Below are 23,504 nucleotides of genomic sequence, written 5' to 3'. Positions count from 1 at the left end.
AAGAGCTCCCAGGAAACACAACAATCCACCAAGCTGAGCAAGTATCTTTTCACCAGCGAAACAGCCTCCTGGAAAGGGAGATTCAGAAGCTGCACCTGAAGCTCGAGGCAGAGCCTAAGCTGTGCGAAGAGCACCTCAAACACCTGGAGAGGAAGATGATGGAGGAGAAGGCACGCTGCCTGCAAGTGAAGAACGAACTCGCCAAGGTGCGCAGGAAGGTGGATGCTGCCCACTGGAACTTAGGCCTCTACAAGAAGATGGCCGACGACCTGCACCGAGAATGGCAGAGAATCTCCTCCTTGCATGACCGAGAGCGCCTCCTGGTGGAGAACAGAAGTGAGGAGAGCCAGAAGGCTGTTCTGTGGGCAGAGAGGGAGTTCCAAAGGCTCAAGGAAGAAAACCATTGCCTCAGGCAGAAGCTGGCCAACTCTGGGCCCAAGGTCCAGCCTGTCTCCGGGGGGCCTCCTGCTCCTGCTCCTGCTCCTGCTCTTCTGGGCACAGCCTCCAAATGCCCTCAAGGGCCACAGGCTCCCCTCAAAGCCCAGAAGCCCAAGAAGGGAGCAAGGGTACACTGGCCAGACTCCAAGTTCTCGGGTCCCCTGCAGGTCTGATTCTCTTTCCCAGCAGCCACCAACACTCACAACCAGAGCACAAAAGCTCCTGTGCTTCCTTACCCCTTCAGCCACACCCATTGCTCCTTTGACTGGAGATCCACCCCATTCTTGAACTGATGCTACCTATTCCCTATAGCCATGTGAGAGAGCATTTTTCATTGTTAAGGACCAAAAAAATAAAACGATCAAATTGCTGATCCTTCTGCGACTGAGAATTGATTGTATGAAGGGATTCTATGCCAAGCAACCAAGGGTTTTAAGTGTCCTTTACTGATCACTTAATTGTCCCAATAACCCAGTGTGTCCTATACTACTGAGGTTCAGAGAGGGGACACAACTTGCCCCAAGATCACACAGCTAGTGAATTTCAGAGCTCCCATTCCAAGCCAAGGTTGTCTCATTACCCACTGATGTGAAAATAACTACCACTCCTACCACTACGATGACTTCTGCTTCTTCATTTCTGAGAGAGAGAAAGAGCGAGGGCACACACACATGCAAGCGGGGGAGGGGCAGGGAGAGAGAGATTCCTAGACAGCCTTCGACTCAAGTGCACAACCAGACGCTGGGCTGGATTTCACAGACCATGGGACCACGCCCAGAGCCGAAATCAAGAGTCAGACGTTGACCTGACTAAGCCACACAGGCACCCTTCCCTTGTGCAAGGAACTTCTAGGCAAGCTGCTGTAAGGATCCCAGAAGGGCTTGACAAAATTTTCTCATAGGTCACGTTCTAGTTTGGATGCAAGGATTATGGTGATGCCTAGCTGAGGTAAAGTCCCAGCAAAGCATGGAGGGCAGCCTTTCAGGGTCTCCAACGATTCCCTTCGTGGGTACACCTCGTTTTGTGTTCCATACTCTACCACTGGATTAGAGTCAGGAACTCCTGCCTCACTTCGAAAGGACAGAATATGGCCCGAGAGATAGATAGCATGTCCCTTCTGAGGCTCGTAGACAAAGACACTGGTCTCCTCTTGGGCTTGCTCTCGCTCCCTCACCATTGGTTTCGAGGGAAGCCGCCTGCTCCTTGTGGGCTGTATGATGGAGAGGCCCATGTGGCAAGGAATGAATATTTCTTGCTCACCGCAATGGAGGACCTCTGGCGGCTAGGAGCCACCCGAGTGAGCACACAAGCAGATTTCCCGCCAACAAGCCTGGAGATGACTGAAGACCCACATGACATCTTGACTGCAGCCTTGTGAGAGATCCTGAGACACAGGTCCCTGGCTAGATGCACCTGGATGCCTGGCCCACGGAAACCATATGCGGTTATCAATTGGTGTTGTCGGAAGCCCTCTGGGTTGCGGAAAACATTCAAAAAAGACACAAGGGTGAAGCCACAGTTCTGGCTGCTGACCCACCCCCCTCTCCTGGGCTTGAAATTCCAGGGAAGTCAAGCGATGGTAGCAACCACTGAGAGATTAGGGTAAACAATGCCAGAAAGAGGTCCTCTATTCTGTTCTCCATGTATCTCTCTGAGAGGACATGCCCTCACCTGATCCACCCGAGCCAATAGGTGGCCCATGCAGGAGGAGACAACTGGCCGTGTGGTCCAAGTCGGCTGAGAGCACTAGACCCAGCGTCGCAGAGCCTCCTTGAAGCCAGAAAAAGAGCCCAGAAGTTCCCTGGTGTCCCTAGAGAAGGCACAGAAATTAGATGAGTTGAAAGCCTGGGACCTGGTCATTGGGCTTCTGGGCAAGAGGATAGATGGCCTGTGGAAGGGACACTGCCTGCAACCCCTCTTGGACCAGACCCCACCTGTCTGCTTTGGGATACTGAGGATTAAGACGAGAGTGAACTAGTGTAGAAGAGATGGTGTTCTAATGCTTGGCAGGTTGAAAGCGATTGAAATCGTTGACATTCCTATTCTCCTCGTCCTCAGGACCACCATTAAGGGGAAGGGGCCTTCAAAGAAGCAAGAGGAGTTTATCACTTACAGCAGCCATGTCAAGTGTCAATATCCAACCACTCCAGTCCCTTCCACCCCCTTGGCAGCCCCACTGCTTTCATAAGGACACAGATACATTCCCCTACAGGCTTTGGAGCAAACGTTAAGTTTTGATTTCTCTAAGATAAATGCCATAGTGCCATGACCTGCTCCTATGGCGGTAGCAAGTCTAGTTCTCAAAGAATCTGTGTGGAAGGGTTGAGCCACTCTATTGGACACCTGAAATTGATATTATACTGCATGTGAACGGGAATGTAACTCACGGCTTGGAAAAGGAAAAGAAACTCTTAACTGTTTTCAAGAGTCAGCTCTATCATTTTCCATTCCCAACTGTGATGCGGGAGTGATCCAGTCATTCCACATCCTGCCTTGCATTTGGTGGTGGGGTCTCTCTCTCCCTCTCTGGCGCATTTGGTTTGAATCACTGTGATAGGTGTGCAGTGAGAGCTCACTGGAGTTTTCATTTGAATTGCCCCAATGGCAACTTTCTATGTGGTCTCCATCTGTCTACGCTTTGGTAAAGGTGGCAGGCCCTTTACTTTTTCCCCACCCCCCCTTCTCTTTCCTTTTGCTAACTAGATTGCATGCTTACTTGGGGATCAAATTCTGAGTTTCAATGCTTCAGACAGGAGTCCTCTATTAGCTATGTGATTTGGACCTATTTCCTCCAAGTTGGTAGCTTGTCTTTTGGGTCTTCTTAAGGAGGTGTTTCACATGGCACAGATTTACAATTCTGATTGTTGGATAAAGTCTAATTAATCAACTTTACCTTAGGGAAAATAATTTGATGTGCGACTGGAGGATTCTTTACCTAGCTTTCCATTCTGGAAAATTTTCCCCACATTTTCCCTATAAGATTTATCATTTTCCATGTAAGGCAGTGATTAATTTTGAGCTACTTTTTAAAATACTCTTTTTTTCTTTTTTTCCTTTGGGAGAGTGAACATGTGCATGAGCGGGCAGGGGCCTGGAGGGAGAAGGGAAAAGAGCATCCTCAAGCAGCCTCGCCAGTGAGCTTGGAGCCTGACTTTGTCCCGGGACGCTGAGAGCTTGACAAGAGCCGAAATCAAGAGCTGGCTGCCGCACAGGCTGCCTCACCCAGGCAGCCTGAGTTAAGTTTTGTATAGGGTTTGATACTTAGATTGTGGTCCCCGGCCTCCTCGTCCTCCACCTCCTCCTCCCCTCTCCCGCTCCCTCTTCTGCTTCTCCTTCTTCTTTGCCTATGCATGTCCACTTGCTCTAGCACCATTTATTCAAAACGCTGTCACTCCTCCACTGAACGGCTTTTTACCTTTGTCAAGGCCCCATTCGACATATGGGCGTAGTTCTCTTTCTGGGTCCCTGATTCTGTTCCACTTATCCATCTGTATTCTGTTCCATTGGTCTAGCTCTTCACCAACACCACGCATTTTGATTACTGTAGACGAATATCTTGAAATGGGGTAGAAGGATTCTTCTGGTTTTCTTCTTTAGTTTTAGTTTCTCCTCTTTTTCTAGGTTCTAAAATAGAAAGATTATAGTTTTGAGACTCCTTTTCTTTTTAAAGAGAGAGAGAGAGAGATAGACACAGAGACAGAGACAGAGACAGAGACAGAGACAGAGACAGAGACAGAGAAACGGAAGCGGTGCAGAAAGAGAGAGAGATGATTAAGCAGCCACCATGCCCAGCACCAGCACAATGCAGGTTCAGCCTCACTATCCCAAGGTTGACCATGACCCGAGTCAAAATCAAGAGTTGGACTAACTGACTGAGCCACCCAGATGCTCCTCCTCCTTTCTAATGTATGCATTGAGTGCTAAAAATTGAGCTCTCTGTTGATTTAGCTGTGTCCCATCAATTTTAATACGTGGTAGTTTTATTTTCCTTCGGGTCAGTGCACTGAAATTTTATCTTTTGTCTCCGATAATCTAGAAAGTTACTTTCTACGTGTTTAGATTTTGTTATCTTTCTCGCTTTGATATCTAGTTTCATTTTTAACTTTTTTTTATAAGTGTCAAAGTTTAATTCCAAGACAATGCTACATAGGGTTGCATTTTTTTCAGGTACACAATATAGAGATTCTCCTCCGCTGCCCAACGACTGTTAGCTCCTGTTGCCAGGCACTGATTTGCGTTGGAGTCTCGGGTGCACCTCCCCCACCCCTACTCCCTTCAGCTCCTGTTGCCAGGCACTGGTTTGCATTGGAGACGGAACCCTCGTAGGGGTTCCAAGCAGTTTCTAGTGGCCGAGAGGACACTGGTGATCAGAGACAAAGCCCCCAGGCTCTCTGGAGCCAGCTGGTGGCCATTTCAATGTCTCCCCACACAGTTCTGGAGCCGCTGTGGGCTCTCCGGGAACAGCTGTGGGCTTCTGGGTTGCCGATAATCGAACGTTGGCCACATGGGCCACGAGACTCTGGGTTTGGCTGGGAGATCCTCGTGTGCACTGTGTTGCTGGTGTTCATTCCAGTAAAGTGTGGACTCCGCTTAAGAGGAAGAAAGGGGCACTGTGCCCAGAATGAAGTATCTGGAAAAGACATGGAGAAGACCGACCCGGATGCACCAGCCCATGGAGCCGTCGCATCATCGGAGCACAAGGCCAGTCCTCTCCCGCTACAGATCCTTGCTCTGGCTGCCCTGAATCAAGATGTCGGGTACTTTTCTGTGGGAGACGCTACGCAACTGCTGAAGGGAGTTCGGCAAAGGCTGTTGAAGAAGAGCCCTCACCAGCTCACCGATGAAAATCCCATCTGTGGAGCAGCCCAGGACGATGGAGAACCCCCTGCGAGGAATATGCCAGAAGACTTCAAGGACAGCCCTGATCTGCGGGGAAGTGCAGACCCTCTGTCTCAGGACATTGGCAGCTGTGGACTGAGAGGGCAGGAAGAGGCAGGGGAGGCAGGCAGGCCAGAGCTTCCTGACGGAGGTGTGCCGTGGCAGGCCCCCGCTGAGGGCCAGAGCCAACACCACACCCTCAGCCAGATCCTACTGACGGTGATGCATCTGCTAGAGCTCCTTCGAGATCATCTGGAAGGTGGGGGCTCAAGGAGGCAGGTGCAGACTGGCTCCTCCTCCACTGATCACGTGCCCCGTGGGAGCCCCCTGAATCAAGGAAAGCCATCCAGGGCACTGAAGAAGGCACGTCAGGGGAATGAAGAGCTCCCAGGAAACACAACAATCCACCAAGCTGAGCAAGTATCTTTTCACCAGCGAAACAGCCTCCTGGAAAGGGAGATTCAGAAGCTGCACCTGAAGCTCGAGGCAGAGCCTAAGCTGTGCGAAGAGCACCTCAAACACCTGGAGAGGAAGATGATGGAGGAGAAGGCACGCTGCCTGCAAGTGAAGAACGAACTCGCCAAGGTGCGCAGGAAGGTGGATGCTGCCCACTGGAACTTAGGCCTCTACAAGAAGATGGCCGACGACCTGCACCGAGAATGGCAGAGAATCTCCTCCTTGCATGACCGAGAGCGCCTCCTGGTGGAGAACAGAAGTGAGGAGAGCCAGAAGGCTGTTCTGTGGGCAGAGAGGGAGTTCCAAAGGCTCAAGGAAGAAAACCATTGCCTCAGGCAGAAGCTGGCCAACTCTGGGCCCAAGGTCCAGCCTGTCTCCGGGGGGCCTCCTGCTCCTGCTCCTGCTCCTGCTCCAGCTCCAGCTCCTGCTCCTGCTCTTCTGGGCACAGCCTACAAATGCCCTCAAGGGCCACAGGCTCCCCTCAAAGCCCAGAAGCCCAAGAAGGGAGCAAGGGTGCACTGGCCAGACTCCAAGTTCTCGGGTCCCCTGCAGGTCTGATTCCCTTTCCCAGCAGCCACCAACACTCACAACCAGAGCACAAAAGCTCCTGTGCTTCCTTACCCCTTCAGCCACACCCATTGCTCCTTTGACTGGAGATCCACCCCATTCTTGAACTGATGCTACCTATTCCCTATAGCCATGTGAGAGAGCATTTTTCATTGTTAAGGACCAAAAAAATAAAACGATCAAATTGCTGATCCTTCTGCGACTGAGAATTGATTGTATGAAGGGATTCTATGCCAAGCAACCAAGGGTTTTAAGTGTCCTTTACTGATCACTTAATTGTCCCAATAACCCAGTGTGTCCTATACTACTGAGGTTCAGAGAGGGGACACAACTTGCCCCAAGATCACACAGCTAGTGAATTTCAGAGCTCCCATTCCAAGCCAAGGTTGTCTCATTACCCACTGATGTGAAAATAACTACCACTCCTACCACTACGATGACTTCTGCTTCTTCATTTCTGAGAGAGAGAAAGAGCGAGGGCACACACACATGCAAGCGGGGGAGGGGCAGGGAGAGAGAGATTCCTAGACAGCCTTCGACTCAAGTGCACAACCAGACGCTGGGCTGGATTTCACAGACCATGGGACCACGCCCTGAGCCGAAATCAAGAGTCAGACGTTGACCTGACTAAGCCACACAGGCACCCTTCCCTTGTGCAAGGAACTTCTAGGCAAGCTGCTGTAAGGATCCCAGAAGGGCTTGACAAAATTTTCTCATAGGTCACGTTCTAGTTTGGATGCAAGGATTATGGTGATGCCTAGCTGAGGTAAAGTCCCAGCAAAGCATGGAGGGCAGCCTTTCAGGGTCTCCAACGATTCCCTTCGTGGGTACACCTCGTTTTGTGTTCCATACTCTACCACTGGATTAGAGTCAGGAACTCCTGCCTCACTTCGAAAGGACAGAATATGGCCCGAGAGATAGATAGCATGTCCCTTCTGAGGCTCGTAGACAAAGACACTGGTCTCCTCTTGGGCTTGCTCTCGCTCCCTCACCATTGGTTTCGAGGGAAGCCGCCTGCTCCTTGTGGGCTGTATGATGGAGAGGCCCATGTGGCAAGGAATGAATATTTCTTGCTCACCGCAATGGAGGACCTCTGGCGGCTAGGAGCCACCCGAGTGAGCACACAAGCAGATTTCCCGCCAACAAGCCTGGAGATGACTGAAGACCCACATGACATCTTGACTGCAGCCTTGTGAGAGATCCTGAGACACAGGTCCCTGGCTAGATGCACCTGGATGCCTGGCCCACGGAAACCATATGCGGTTATCAATTGGTGTTGTCGGAAGCCCTCTGGGTTGCGGAAAACATTCAAAAAAGACACAAGGGTGAAGCCACAGTTCTGGCTGCTGACCCACCCCCCTCTCCTGGGCTTGGAATTCCAGGGAAGTCAAGCGATGGTAGCAACCACTGAGAGATTAGGGTAAACAATGCCAGAAAGAGGTCCTCTATTCTGTTCTCCATGTATCTCTCTGAGAGGACATGCCCTCACCTGATCCACCCGAGCCAATAGGTGGCCCATGCAGGAGGAGACAACTGGCCGTGTGGTCCAAGTCGGCTGAGAGCACTAGACCCAGCGTCGCAGAGCCTCCTTGAAGCCAGAAAAAGAGCCCAGAAGTTCCCTGGTGTCCCTAGAGAAGGCACAGAAATTAGATGAGTTGAAAGCCTGGGACCTGGTCATTGGGCTTCTGGGCAAGAGGATAGATGGCCTGTGGAAGGGACACTGCCTGCAACCCCTCTTGGACCAGACCCCACCTGTCTGCTTTGGGATACTGAGGATTAAGACGAGAGTGAACTAGTGTAGAAGAGATGGTGTTCTAATGCTTGGCAGGTTGAAAGCGATTGAAATCGTTGACATTCCTATTCTCCTCGTCCTCAGGACCACCATTAAGGGGAAGGGGCCTTCAAAGAAGCAAGAGGAGTTTATCACTTACAGCAGCCATGTCAAGTGTCAATATCCAACCACTCCAGTCCCTTCCACCCCCTTGGCAGCCCCAATGCTTTCATAAGGACACAGATACATTCCCCTACAGGCTTTGGAGCAAACGTTAAGTTTTGATTTCTCTAAGATAAATGCCATAGTGCCATGACCTGCTCCTATGGCGGTAGCAAGTCTAGTTCTCAAAGAATCTGTGTGGAAGGATTGAGCCACTCTATTGGACACCTGAAATTGATATTATACTGCATGTGAACGGGAATGTAACTCACGGCTTGGAAAAGGAAAAGAAACTCTTAACTGTTTTCAAGAGTCAGCTCTATCATTTTCCATTCCCAACTGTGATGCGGGAGTGATCCAGTCATTCCACATCCTGCCTTGCATTTGGTGGTGGGGTCTCTCTCTCCCTCTCTGGCGCATTTGGTTTGAATCACTGTGATAGGTGTGCAGTGAGAGCTCACTGGAGTTTTCATTTGAATTGCCCCAATGGCAACTTTCTATGTGGTCTCCATCTGTCTACGCTTTGGTAAAGGTGGCAGGCCCTTTACTTTTTCCCCACCCCCCCTTCTCTTTCCTTTTGCTAACTAGATTGCATGCTTACTTGGGGATCAAATTCTGAGTTTCAATGCTTCAGACAGGAGTCCTCTATTAGCTATGTGATTTGGACCTATTTCCTCCAAGTTGGTAGCTTGTCTTTTGGGTCTTCTTAAGGAGGTGTTTCACATGGCACAGATTTACAATTCTGATTGTTGGATAAAGTCTAATTAATCAACTTTACCTTAGGGAAAATAATTTGATGTGCGACTGGAGGATTCTTTACCTAGCTTTCCATTCTGGAAAATTTTCCCCACATTTTCCCTATAAGATTTATCATTTTCCATGTAAGGCAGTGATTAATTTTGAGCTACTTTTTAAAATACTCTTTTATTCTTTTTTTCCTTTGGGAGAGTGAACATGTGCATGAGCGGGCAGGGGCCTGGAGGGAGAAGGGAAAAGAGCATCCTCAAGCAGCCTCGCCAGTGAGCTTGGAGCCTGACTTTGTCCCGGGACGCTGAGAGCTTGACAAGAGCCGAAATCAAGAGCTGGCTGCCGCACAGGCTGCCTCACCCAGGCAGCCTGAGTTAAGTTTTGTATAGGGTTTGATACTTAGATTGTGGTCCCCGGCCTCCTCGTCCTCCACCTCCTCCTCCCCTCTCCCGCTCCCTCTTCTGCTTCTCCTTCTTCTTTGCCTATGCATGTCCACTTGCTCTAGCACCATTTATTCAAAACGCTGTCACTCCTCCACTGAACGGCTTTTTACCTTTGTCAAGGCCCCATTCGACATATGGGCGTAGTTCTCTTTCTGGGTCCCTGATTCTGTTCCACTTATCCATCTGTATTCTGTTCCATTGGTCTAGCTCTTCACCAACACCACGCATTTTGATTACTGTAGACGAATATCTTGAAATGGGGTAGAAGGATTCTTCTGGTTTTCTTCTTTAGTTTTAGTTTCTCCTCTTTTTCTAGGTTCTAAAATAGAAAGATTATAGTTTTGAGACTCCTTTTCTTTTTAAAGAGAGAGAGAGAGAGATAGACACAGAGACAGAGACAGAGACAGAGACAGAGACAGAGACAGAGAAACGGAAGCGGTGCAGAAAGAGAGAGAGATGATTAAGCAGCCACCATGCCCAGCACCAGCACAATGCAGGTTCAGCCTCACTATCCCAAGGTTGACCATGACCCGAGTCAAAATCAAGAGTTGGACTAACTGACTGAGCCACCCAGATGCTCCTCCTCCTTTCTAATGTATGCATTGAGTGCTAAAAATTGAGCTCTCTGTTGATTTAGCTGTGTCCCATCAATTTTAATACGTGGTAGTTTTATTTTCCTTCGGGTCAGTGCACTGAAATTTTATCTTTTGTCTCCGATAATCTAGAAAGTTACTTTCTACGTGTTTAGATTTTGTTATCTTTCTCGCTTTGATATCTAGTTTCATTTTTAACTTTTTTTTATAAGTGTCAAAGTTTAATTCCAAGACAATGCTACATAGGGTTGCATTTTTTTCAGGTACACAATATAGAGATTCTCCTCCGCTGCCCAACGACTGTTAGCTCCTGTTGCCAGGCACTGATTTGCGTTGGAGTCTCGGGTGCACCTCCCCCACCCCTACTCCCTTCAGCTCCTGTTGCCAGGCACTGGTTTGCATTGGAGACGGAACCCTCGTAGGGGTTCCAAGCAGTTTCTAGTGGCCGAGAGGACACTGGTGATCAGAGACAAAGCCCCCAGGCTCTCTGGAGCCAGCTGGTGGCCATTTCAATGTCTCCCCACACAGTTCTGGAGCCGCTGTGGGCTCTCCGGGAACAGCTGTGGGCTTCTGGGTTGCCGATAATCGAACGTTGGCCACATGGGCCACGAGACTCTGGGTTTGGCTGGGAGATCCTCGTGTGCACTGTGTTGCTGGTGTTCATTCCAGTAAAGTGTGGACTCCGCTTAAGAGGAAGAAAGGGGCACTGTGCCCAGAATGAAGTATCTGGAAAAGACATGGAGAAGACCGACCCGGATGCACCAGCCCATGGAGCCGTCGCATCATCGGAGCACAAGGCCAGTCCTCTCCCGCTACAGATCCTTGCTCTGGCTGCCCTGAATCAAGATGTCGGGTACTTTTCTGTGGGAGACGCTACGCAACTGCTGAAGGGAGTTCGGCAAAGGCTGTTGAAGAAGAGCCCTCACCAGCTCACCGATGAAAATCCCATCTGTGGAGCAGCCCAGGACGATGGAGAACCCCCTGCGAGGAATATGCCAGAAGACTTCAAGGACAGCCCTGATCTGCGGGGAAGTGCAGACCCTCTGTCTCAGGACATTGGCAGCTGTGGACTGAGAGGGCAGGAAGAGGCAGGGGAGGCAGGCAGGCCAGAGCTTCCTGACGGAGGTGTGCCGTGGCAGGCCCCCGCTGAGGGCCAGAGCCAACACCACACCCTCAGCCAGATCCTACTGACGGTGATGCATCTGCTAGAGCTCCTTCGAGATCATCTGGAAGGTGGGGGCTCAAGGAGGCAGGTGCAGACTGGCTCCTCCTCCACTGATCACGTGCCCCGTGGGAGCCCCCTGAATCAAGGAAAGCCATCCAGGGCACTGAAGAAGGCACGTCAGGGGAATGAAGAGCTCCCAGGAAACACAACAATCCACCAAGCTGAGCAAGTATCTTTTCACCAGCGAAACAGCCTCCTGGAAAGGGAGATTCAGAAGCTGCACCTGAAGCTCGAGGCAGAGCCTAAGCTGTGCGAAGAGCACCTCAAACACCTGGAGAGGAAGATGATGGAGGAGAAGGCACGCTGCCTGCAAGTGAAGAACGAACTCGCCAAGGTGCGCAGGAAGGTGGATGCTGCCCACTGGAACTTAGGCCTCTACAAGAAGATGGCCGACGACCTGCACCGAGAATGGCAGAGAATCTCCTCCTTGCATGACCGAGAGCGCCTCCTGGTGGAGAACAGAAGTGAGGAGAGCCAGAAGGCTGTTCTGTGGGCAGAGAGGGAGTTCCAAAGGCTCAAGGAAGAAAACCATTGCCTCAGGCAGAAGCTGGCCAACTCTGGGCCCAAGGTCCAGCCTGTCTCCGGGGGGCCTCCTGCTCCTGCTCCTGCTCCTGCTCCAGCTCCAGCTCCTGCTCCTGCTCTTCTGGGCACAGCCTACAAATGCCCTCAAGGGCCACAGGCTCCCCTCAAAGCCCAGAAGCCCAAGAAGGGAGCAAGGGTGCACTGGCCAGACTCCAAGTTCTCGGGTCCCCTGCAGGTCTGATTCCCTTTCCCAGCAGCCACCAACACTCACAACCAGAGCACAAAAGCTCCTGTGCTTCCTTACCCCTTCAGCCACACCCATTGCTCCTTTGACTGGAGATCCACCCCATTCTTGAACTGATGCTACCTATTCCCTATAGCCATGTGAGAGAGCATTTTTCATTGTTAAGGACCAAAAAAATAAAACGATCAAATTGCTGATCCTTCTGCGACTGAGAATTGATTGTATGAAGGGATTCTATGCCAAGCAACCAAGGGTTTTAAGTGTCCTTTACTGATCACTTAATTGTCCCAATAACCCAGTGTGTCCTATACTACTGAGGTTCAGAGAGGGGACACAACTTGCCCCAAGATCACACAGCTAGTGAATTTCAGAGCTCCCATTCCAAGCCAAGGTTGTCTCATTACCCACTGATGTGAAAATAACTACCACTCCTACCACTACGATGACTTCTGCTTCTTCATTTCTGAGAGAAAGAGCGAGGGCACACACACATGCAAGCGGGGGAGGGGCAGGGAGAGAGAGATTCCTAGACAGCCTTCGACTCAAGTGCACAACCAGACGCTGGGCTGGATTTCACAGACCATGGGACCACGCCCTGAGCCGAAATCAAGAGTCAGACGTTGACCTGACTAAGCCACACAGGCACCCTTCCCTTGTGCAAGGAACTTCTAGGCAAGCTGCTGTAAGGATCCCAGAAGGGCTTGACAAAATTTTCTCATAGGTCACGTTCTAGTTTGGATGCAAGGATTATGGTGATGCCTAGCTGAGGTAAAGTCCCAGCAAAGCATGGAGGGCAGCCTTTCAGGGTCTCCAACGATTCCCTTCGTGGGTACACCTCGTTTTGTGTTCCATACTCTACCACTGGATTAGAGTCAGGAACTCCTGCCTCACTTCGAAAGGACAGAATATGGCCCGAGAGATAGATAGCATGTCCCTTCTGAGGCTCGTAGACAAAGACACTGGTCTCCTCTTGGGCTTGCTCTCGCTCCCTCACCATTGGTTTCGAGGGAAGCCGCCTGCTCCTTGTGGGCTGTATGATGGAGAGGCCCATGTGGCAAGGAATGAATATTTCTTGCTCACCGCAATGGAGGACCTCTGGCGGCTAGGAGCCACCCGAGTGAGCACACAAGCAGATTTCCCGCCAACAAGCCTGGAGATGACTGAAGACCCACATGACATCTTGACTGCAGCCTTGTGAGAGATCCTGAGACACAGGTCCCTGGCTAGATGCACCTGGATGCCTGGCCCACGGAAACCATATGCGGTTATCAATTGGTGTTGTCGGAAGCCCTCTGGGTTGCGGAAAACATTCAAAAAAGACACAAGGGTGAAGCCACAGTTCTGGCTGCTGACCCACCCCCCTCTCCTGGGCTTGAAATTCCAGGGAAGTCAAGCGATGGTAGCAACCACTGAGAGATTAGGGTAAACAATGCCAGAAAGAGGTCCTCTATTCTGTTCTCCATGTATCTCTCTGAGAGGACATGCCCTCACCTGATCCACCCGAGCCAATAGGTGGCCCATGCAGGAGGAGACAACTGGCCGTGTGGTCCAAGTCGGCTGAGAGCACTAGACCCAGCGTCGCAGAGCCTCCTTGAAGCCAGAAAAAGAGCCCAGAAGTTCCCTGGTGTCCCTAGAGAAGGCACAGAAATTAGATGAGTTGAAAGCCTGGGACCTGGTCATTGGGCTTCTGGGCAAGAGGATAGATGGCCTGTGGAAGGGACACTGCCTGCAACCCCTCTTGGACCAGACCCCACCTGTCTGCTTTGGGATACTGAGGATTAAGACGAGAGTGAACTAGTGTAGAAGAGATGGTGTTCTAATGCTTGGCAGGTTGAAAGCGATTGAAATCGTTGACATTCCTATTCTCCTCGTCCTCAGGACCACCATTAAGGGGAAGGGGCCTTCAAAGAAGCAAGAGGAGTTTATCACTTACAGCAGCCATGTCAAGTGTCAATATCCAACCACTCCAGTCCCTTCCACCCCCTTGGCAGCCCCAATGCTTTCATAAGGACACAGATACATTCCCCTACAGGCTTTGGAGCAAACGTTAAGTTTTGATTTCTCTAAGATAAATGCCATAGTGCCATGACCTGCTCCTATGGCGGTAGCAAGTCTAGTTCTCAAAGAATCTGTGTGGAAGGATTGAGCCACTCTATTGGACACCTGAAATTGATATTATACTGCATGTGAACGGGAATGTAACTCACGGCTTGGAAAAGGAAAAGAAACTCTTAACTGTTTTCAAGAGTCAGCTCTATCATTTTCCATTCCCAACTGTGATGCGGGAGTGATCCAGTCATTCCACATCCTGCCTTGCATTTGGTGGTGGGGTCTCTCTCTCCCTCTCTGGCGCATTTGGTTTGAATCACTGTGATAGGTGTGCAGTGAGAGCTCACTGGAGTTTTCATTTGAATTGCCCCAATGGCAACTTTCTATGTGGTCTCCATCTGTCTACGCTTTGGTAAAGGTGGCAGGCCCTTTACTTTTTCCCCACCCCCCCTTCTCTTTCCTTTTGCTAACTAGATTGCATGCTTACTTGGGGATCAAATTCTGAGTTTCAATGCTTCAGACAGGAGTCCTCTATTAGCTATGTGATTTGGACCTATTTCCTCCAAGTTGGTAGCTTGTCTTTTGGGTCTTCTTAAGGAGGTGTTTCACATGGCACAGATTTACAATTCTGATTGTTGGATAAAGTCTAATTAATCAACTTTACCTTAGGGAAAATAATTTGATGTGCGACTGGAGGATTCTTTACCTAGCTTTCCATTCTGGAAAATTTTCCCCACATTTTCCCTATAAGATTTATCATTTTCCATGTAAGGCAGTGATTAATTTTGAGCTACTTTTTAAAATACTCTTTTATTCTTTTTTTCCTTTGGGAGAGTGAACATGTGCATGAGCGGGCAGGGGCCTGGAGGGAGAAGGGAAAAGAGCATCCTCAAGCAGTCTCGCCAGTGAGCTTGGAGCCTGACTTTGTCCCGGGATGCTGAGAGCTTGACAAGAGCCGAAATCAAGAGCTGGCTGCCGCACAGGCTGCCTCACCCAGGCAGCCTGAGTTAAGTTTTGTATAGGGTTTGATACTTAGATTGTGGTCCCCGGCCTCCTCGTCCTCCACCTCCTCCTCCCCTCTCCCGCTCCCTCTTCTGCTTCTCCTTCTTCTTTGCCTATGCATGTCCACTTGCTCTAGCACCATTTATTCAAAACGCTGTCACTCCTCCACTGAACGGCTTTTTACCTTTGTCAAGGCCCCATTCGACATATGGGCGTAGTTCTCTTTCTGGGTCCCTGATTCTGTTCCACTTATCCATCTGTATTCTGTTCCATTGGTCTAGCTCTTCACCAACACCACGCATTTTGATTACTGTAGACGAATATCTTGAAATGGGGTAGAAGGATTCTTCTGGTTTTCTTCTTTAGTTTTAGTTTCTCCTCTTTTTCTAGGTTCTAAAATAGAAAGATTATAGTTTTGAGACTCCTTTTCTTTTTAAAGAGAGAGAGAGAGAGATAGACACAGAGACAGAGACAGAGACAGAGACAGAGAAACGGAAGCGGTGCAGAAAGAGAGAGAGATGATTAAGCAGCCACCATGCCCAGCACCAGCACAATGCAGGTTCAGCCTCACTATCCCAAGGTTGACCATGACCCGAGTCAAAATCAAGAGTTGGACTAACTGACTGAGCCACCCAGATGCTCCTCCTCCTTTCTAATGTATGCATTGAGTGCTAAAAATTGAGCTCTCTGTTGATTTAGCTGTGTCCCATCAATTTTAATACGTGGTAGTTTTATTTTCCTTCGGGTCAGTGCACTGAAATTTTATCTTTTGTCTCCGATAATCTAGAAAGTTACTTTCTACGTGTTTAGATTTTGTTATCTTTCTCGCTTTGATATCTAGTTTCATTTTTAACTTTTTTTTATAAGTGTCAAAGTTTAATTCCAAGACAATGCTACATAGGGTTGCATTTTTTTCAGGTACACAATATAGAGATTCTCCTCCGCTGCCCAACGACTGTTAGCTCCTGTTGCCAGGCACTGATTTGCGTTGGAGTCTCGGGTGCACCTCCCCCACCCCTACTCCCTTCAGCTCCTGTTGCCAGGCACTGGTTTGCATTGGAGACGGAACCCTCGTAGGGGTTCCAAGCAGTTTCTAGTGGCCGAGAGGACACTGGTGATCAGAGACAAAGCCCCCAGGCTCTCTGGAGCCAGCTGGTGGCCATTTCAATGTCTCCCCACACAGTTCTGGAGCCGCTGTGGGCTCTCCGGGAACAGCTGTGGGCTTCTGGGTTGCCGATAATCGAACGTTGGCCACATGGGCCACGAGACTCTGGGTTTGGCTGGGAGATCCTCGTGTGCACTGTGTTGCTGGTGTTCATTCCAGTAAAGTGTGGACTCCGCTTAAGAGGAAGAAAGGGGCACTGTGCCCAGAATGAAGTATCTGGAAAAGACATGGAGAAGACCGACCCGGATGCACCAGCCCATGGAGCCGTCGCATCATCGGAGCACAAGGCCAGTCCTCTCCCGCTACAGATCCTTGCTCTGGCTGCCCTGAATCAAGATGTCGGGTACTTTTCTGTGGGAGACGCTACGCAACTGCTGAAGGGAGTTCGGCAAAGGCTGTTGAAGAAGAGCCCTCACCAGCTCACCGATGAAAATCCCATCTGTGGAGCAGCCCAGGACGATGGAGAACCCCCTGCGAGGAATATGCCAGAAGACTTCAAGGACAGCCCTGATCTGCGGGGAAGTGCAGACCCTCTGTCTCAGGACATTGGCAGCTGTGGACTGAGAGGGCAGGAAGAGGCAGGGGAGGCAGGCAGGCCAGAGCTTCCTGACGGAGGTGTGCCGTGGCAGGCCCCCGCTGAGGGCCAGAGCCAACACCACACCCTCAGCCAGATCCTACTGACGGTGATGCATCTGCTAGAGCTCCTTCGAGATCATCTGGAAGGTGGGGGCTCAAGGAGGCAGGTGCAGACTGGCTCCTCCTCCACTGATCACGTGCCCCGTGGGAGCCCCCTGAATCAAGGAAAGCCATCCAGGGCACTGAAGAAGGCACATCAGGGGAATGAAGAGCTCCCAGGAAACACAACAATCCACCAAGCTGAGCAAGTATCTTTTCACCAGCGAAACAGCCTCCTGGAAAGGGAGATTCAGAAGCTGCACCTGAAGCTCGAGGCAGAGCCTAAGCTGTGCGAAGAGCACCTCAAACACCTGGAGAGGAAGATGATGGAGGAGAAGGCACGCTGCCTGCAAGTGAAGAACGAACTCGCCAAGGTGCGCAGGAAGGTGGATGCTGCCCACTGGAACTTAGGCCTCTACAAGAAGATGGCCGACGACCTGCACCGAGAATGGCAGAGAATCTCCTCCTTGCATGACCGAGAGCGCCTCCTGGTGGAGAACAGAAGTGAGGAGAGCCAGAAGGCTGTTCTGTGGGCAGAGAGGGAGTTCCAAAGGCTCAAGGAAGAAAACCATTGCCTCAGGCAGAAGCTGGCCAACTCTGGGCCCAAGGTCCAGCCTGTCTCCGGGGGGCCTCCTGCTCCTGCTCCTGCTCCTGCTCCAGCTCCAGCTCCTGCTCCTGCTCTTCTGGGCACAGCCTACAAATGCCCTCAAGGGCCACAGGCTCCCCTGAAAGCCCAGAAGCCCAAGAAGGGAGCAAGGGTGCACTGGCCAGACTCCAAGTTCTCGGGTCCCCTGCAGGTCTGATTCCCTTTCCCAGCAGCCACCAACACTCACAACCAGAGCACAAAAGCTCCTGTGCTTCCTTACCCCTTCAGCCACACCCATTGCTCCTTTGACTGGAGATCCACCCCATTCTTGAACTGATGCTACCTATTCCCTATAGCCATGTGAGAGAGCATTTTTCATTGTTAAGGACCAAAAAAATAAAACGATCAAATTGCTGATCCTTCTGCGACTGAGAATTGATTGTATGAAGGGATTCTATGCCAAGCAACCAAGGGTTTTAAGTGTCCTTTACTGATCACTTAATTGTCCCAATAACCCAGTGTGTCCTATACTACTGAGGTTCAGAGAGGGGACACAACTTGCCCCAAGATCACACAGCTAGTGAATTTCAGAGCTCCCATTCCAAGCCAAGGTTGTCTCATTACCCACTGATGTGAAAATAACTACCACTCCTACCACTACGATGACTTCTGCTTCTTCATTTCTGAGAGAGAGAAAGAGCGAGGGCACACACACATGCAAGCGGGGGAGGGGCAGGGAGAGAGAGATTCCTAGACAGCCTTCGACTCAAGTGCACAACCAGACGCTGGGCTGGATTTCACAGACCATGGGACCACGCCCTGAGCCAAAATCAAGAGTCAGACGTTGACCTGACTAAGCCACACAGGCACCCTTCCCTTGTGCAAGGAACTTCTAGGCAAGCTGCTGTAAGGATCCCAGAAGGGCTTGACAAAATTTTCTCATAGGTCACGTTCTAGTTTGGATGCAAGGATTATGGTGATGCCTAGCTGAGGTAAAGTCCCAGCAAAGCATGGAGGGCAGCCTTTCAGGGTCTCCAACGATTCCCTTCGTGGGTACACCTCGTTTTGTGTTCCATACTCTACCACTGGATTAGAGTCAGGAACTCCTGCCTCACTTCGAAAGGACAGAATATGGCCCGAGAGATAGATAGCATGTCCCTTCTGAGGCTCGTAGACAAAGACACTGGTCTCCTCTTGGGCTTGCTCTCGCTCCCTCACCATTGGTTTCGAGGGAAGCCGCCTGCTCCTTGTGGGCTGTATGATGGAGAGGCCCATGTGGCAAGGAATGAATATTTCTTGCTCACCGCAATGGAGGACCTCTGGCGGCTAGGAGCCACCCGAGTGAGCACACAAGCAGATTTCCCGCCAACAAGCCTGGAGATGACTGAAGACCCACATGACATCTTGACTGCAGCCTTGTGAGAGATCCTGAGACACAGGTCCCTGGCTAGATGCACCTGGATGCCTGGCCCACGGAAACCATATGCGGTTATCAATTGGTGTTGTCGGAAGCCCTCTGGGTTGCGGAAAACATTCAAAAAAGACACAAGGGTGAAGCCACAGTTCTGGCTGCTGACCCACCCCCCTCTCCTGGGCTTGGAATTCCAGGGAAGTCAAGCGATGGTAGCAACCACTGAGAGATTAGGGTAAACAATGCCAGAAAGAGGTCCTCTATTCTGTTCTCCATGTATCTCTCTGAGAGGACATGCCCTCACCTGATCCACCCGAGCCAATAGGTGGCCCATGCAGGAGGAGACAACTGGCCGTGTGGTCCAAGTCGGCTGAGAGCACTAGACCCAGCGTCGCAGAGCCTCCTTGAAGCCAGAAAAAGAGCCCAGAAGTTCCCTGGTGTCCCTAGAGAAGGCACAGAAATTAGATGAGTTGAAAGCCTGGGACCTGGTCATTGGGCTTCTGGGCAAGAGGATAGATGGCCTGTGGAAGGGACACTGCCTGCAACCCCTCTTGGACCAGACCCCACCTGTCTGCTTTGGGATACTGAGGATTAAGACGAGAGTGAACTAGTGTAGAAGAGATGGTGTTCTAATGCTTGGCAGGTTGAAAGCGATTGAAATCGTTGACATTCCTATTCTCCTCGTCCTCAGGACCACCATTAAGGGGAAGGGGCCTTCAAAGAAGCAAGAGGAGTTTATCACTTACAGCAGCCATGTCAAGTGTCAATATCCAACCACTCCAGTCCCTTCCACCCCCTTGGCAGCCCCAATGCTTTCATAAGGACACAGATACATTCCCCTACAGGCTTTGGAGCAAACGTTAAGTTTTGATTTCTCTAAGATAAATGCCATAGTGCCATGACCTGCTCCTATGGCGGTAGCAAGTCTAGTTCTCAAAGAATCTGTGTGGAAGGATTGAGCCACTCTATTGGACACCTGAAATTGATATTATACTGCATGTGAACGGGAATGTAACTCACGGCTTGGAAAAGGAAAAGAAACTCTTAACTGTTTTCAAGAGTCAGCTCTATCATTTTCCATTCCCAACTGTGATGCGGGAGTGATCCAGTCATTCCACATCCTGCCTTGCATTTGGTGGTGGGGTCTCTCTCTCCCTCTCTGGCGCATTTGGTTTGAATCACTGTGATAGGTGTGCAGTGAGAGCTCACTGGAGTTTTCATTTGAATTGCCCCAATGGCAACTTTCTATGTGGTCTCCATCTGTCTACGCTTTGGTAAAGGTGGCAGGCCCTTTACTTTTTCCCCACCCCCCCTTCTCTTTCCTTTTGCTAACTAGATTGCATGCTTACTTGGGGATCAAATTCTGAGTTTCAATGCTTCAGACAGGAGTCCTCTATTAGCTATGTGATTTGGACCTATTTCCTCCAAGTTGGTAGCTTGTCTTTTGGGTCTTCTTAAGGAGGTGTTTCACATGGCACAGATTTACAATTCTGATTGTTGGATAAAGTCTAATTAATCAACTTTACCTTAGGGAAAATAATTTGATGTGCGACTGGAGGATTCTTTACCTAGCTTTCCATTCTGGAAAATTTTCCCCACATTTTCCCTATAAGATTTATCATTTTCCATGTAAGGCAGTGATTAATTTTGAGCTACTTTTTAAAATACTCTTTTTTTCTTTTTTTCCTTTGGGAGAGTGAACATGTGCATGAGCGGGCAGGGGCCTGGAGGGAGAAGGGAAAAGAGCATCCTCAAGCAGCCTCGCCAGTGAGCTTGGAGCCTGACTTTGTCCCGGGACGCTGAGAGCTTGACAAGAGCCGAAATCAAGAGCTGGCTGCCGCACAGGCTGCCTCACCCAGGCAGCCTGAGTTAAGTTTTGTATAGGGTTTGATACTTAGATTGTGGTCCCCGGCCTCCTCGTCCTCCACCTCCTCCTCCCCTCTCCCGCTCCCTCTTCTGCTTCTCCTTCTTCTTTGCCTATGCATGTCCACTTGCTCTAGCACCATTTATTCAAAACGCTGTCACTCCTCCACTGAACGGCTTTTTACCTTTGTCAAGGCCCCATTCGACATATGGGCGTAGTTCTCTTTCTGGGTCCCTGATTCTGTTCCACTTATCCATCTGTATTCTGTTCCATTGGTCTAGCTCTTCACCAACACCACGCATTTTGATTACTGTAGACGAATATCTTGAAATGGGGTAGAAGGATTCTTCTGGTTTTCTTCTTTAGTTTTAGTTTCTCCTCTTTTTCTAGGTTCTAAAATAGAAAGATTATAGTTTTGAGACTCCTTTTCTTTTTAAAGAGAGAGAGAGAGAGATAGACACAGAGACAGAGACAGAGACAGAGACAGAGAAACGGAAGCGGTGCAGAAAGAGAGAGAGATGATTAAGCAGCCACCATGCCCAGCACCAGCACAATGCAGGTTCAGCCTCACTATCCCAAGGTTGACCATGACCCGAGTCAAAATCAAGAGTTGGACTAACTGACTGAGCCACCCAGATGCTCCTCCTCCTTTCTAATGTATGCATTGAGTGCTAAAAATTGAGCTCTCTGTTGATTTAGCTGTGTCCCATCAATTTTAATACGTGGTAGTTTTATTTTCCTTCGGGTCAGTGCACTGAAATTTTATCTTTTGTCTCCGATAATCTAGAAAGTTACTTTCTACGTGTTTAGATTTTGTTATCTTTCTCGCTTTGATATCTAGTTTCATTTTTAACTTTTTTTTATAAGTGTCAAAGTTTAATTCCAAGACAATGCTACATAGGGTTGCATTTCTTTCAGGTACACAATATAGAGATTCTCCTCCGCTGCCCAACGACTGTTAGCTCCTGTTGCCAGGCACTGATTTGCGTTGGAGTCTCGGGTGCACCTCCCCCACCCCTACTCCCTTCAGCTCCTGTTGCCAGGCACTGGTTTGCATTGGAGACGGAACCCTCGTAGGGGTTCCAAGCAGTTTCTAGTGGCCGAGAGGACACTGGTGATCAGAGACAAAGCCCCCAGGCTCTCTGGAGCCAGCTGGTGGCCATTTCAATGTCTCCCCACACAGTTCTGGAGCCGCTGTGGGCTCTCCCGGAACAGCTGTGGGCTTCTGGGTTGCCGATAATCGAACGTTGGCCACATGGGCCACGAGACTCTGGGTTTGGCTGGGAGATCCTCGTGTGCACTGTGTTGCTGGTGTTCATTCCAGTAAAGTGTGGACTCCGCTTAAGAGGAAGAAAGGGGCACTGTGCCCAGAATGAAGTATCTGGAAAAGACATGGAGAAGACCGACCCGGATGCACCAGCCCATGGAGCCGTCGCATCATCGGAGCACAAGGCCAGTCCTCTCCCGCTACAGATCCTTGCTCTGGCTGCCCTGAATCAAGATGTCGGGTACTTTTCTGTGGGAGACGCTACGCAACTGCTGAAGGGAGTTCGGCAAAGGCTGTTGAAGAAGAGCCCTCACCAGCTCACCGATGAAAATCCCATCTGTGGAGCAGCCCAGGACGATGGAGAACCCCCTGCGAGGAATATGCCAGAAGACTTCAAGGACAGCCCTGATCTGCGGGGAAGTGCAGACCCTCTGTCTCAGGACATTGGCAGCTGTGGACTGAGAGGGCAGGAAGAGGCAGGGGAGGCAGGCAGGCCAGAGCTTCCTGACGGAGGTGTGCCGTGGCAGGCCCCCGCTGAGGGCCAGAGCCAACACCACACCCTCAGCCAGATCCTACTGACGGTGATGCATCTGCTAGAGCTCCTTCGAGATCATCTGGAAGGTGGGGGCTCAAGGAGGCAGGTGCAGACTGGCTCCTCCTCCACTGATCACGTGCCCCGTGGGAGCCCCCTGAATCAAGGAAAGCCATCCAGGGCACTGAAGAAGGCACGTCAGGGGAATGAAGAGCTCCCAGGAAACACAACAATCCACCAAGCTGAGCAAGTATCTTTTCACCAGCGAAACAGCCTCCTGGAAAGGGAGATTCAGAAGCTGCACCTGAAGCTCGAGGCAGAGCCTAAGCTGTGCGAAGAGCACCTCAAACACCTGGAGAGGAAGATGATGGAGGAGAAGGCACGCTGCCTGCAAGTGAAGAACGAACTCGCCAAGGTGCGCAGGAAGGTGGATGCTGCCCACTGGAACTTAGGCCTCTACAAGAAGATGGCCGACGACCTGCACCGAGAATGGCAGAGAATCTCCTCCTTGCATGACCGAGAGCGCCTCCTGGTGGAGAACAGAAGTGAGGAGAGCCAGAAGGCTGTTCTGTGGGCAGAGAGGGAGTTCCAAAGGCTCAAGGAAGAAAACCATTGCCTCAGGCAGAAGCTGGCCAACTCTGGGCCCAAGGTCCAGCCTGTCTCCGGGGGGCCTCCTGCTCCTGCTCCTGCTCCTGCTCCTGCTCCAGCTCCAGCTCCTGCTCCTGCTCTTCTGGGCACAGCCTCCAAATGCCCTCAAGGGCCACAGGCTCCCCTGAAAGCCCAGAAGCCCAAGAAGGGAGCAAGGGTGCACTGGCCAGACTCCAAGTTCTCGGGTCCCCTGCAGGTCTGATTCCCTTTCCCAGCAGCCACCAACACTCACAACCAGAGCACAAAAGCTCCTGTGCTT

This window comes from Mustela nivalis (genome assembly GCF_964662115.1).
Source record: "Mustela nivalis genome assembly, contig: HAP1_SCAFFOLD_475, whole genome shotgun sequence".
NCBI classification, from domain to species: Eukaryota; Metazoa; Chordata; class Mammalia; order Carnivora; family Mustelidae; genus Mustela; species Mustela nivalis.
Note: the sequence above shows the minus strand (reverse complement) of the source record.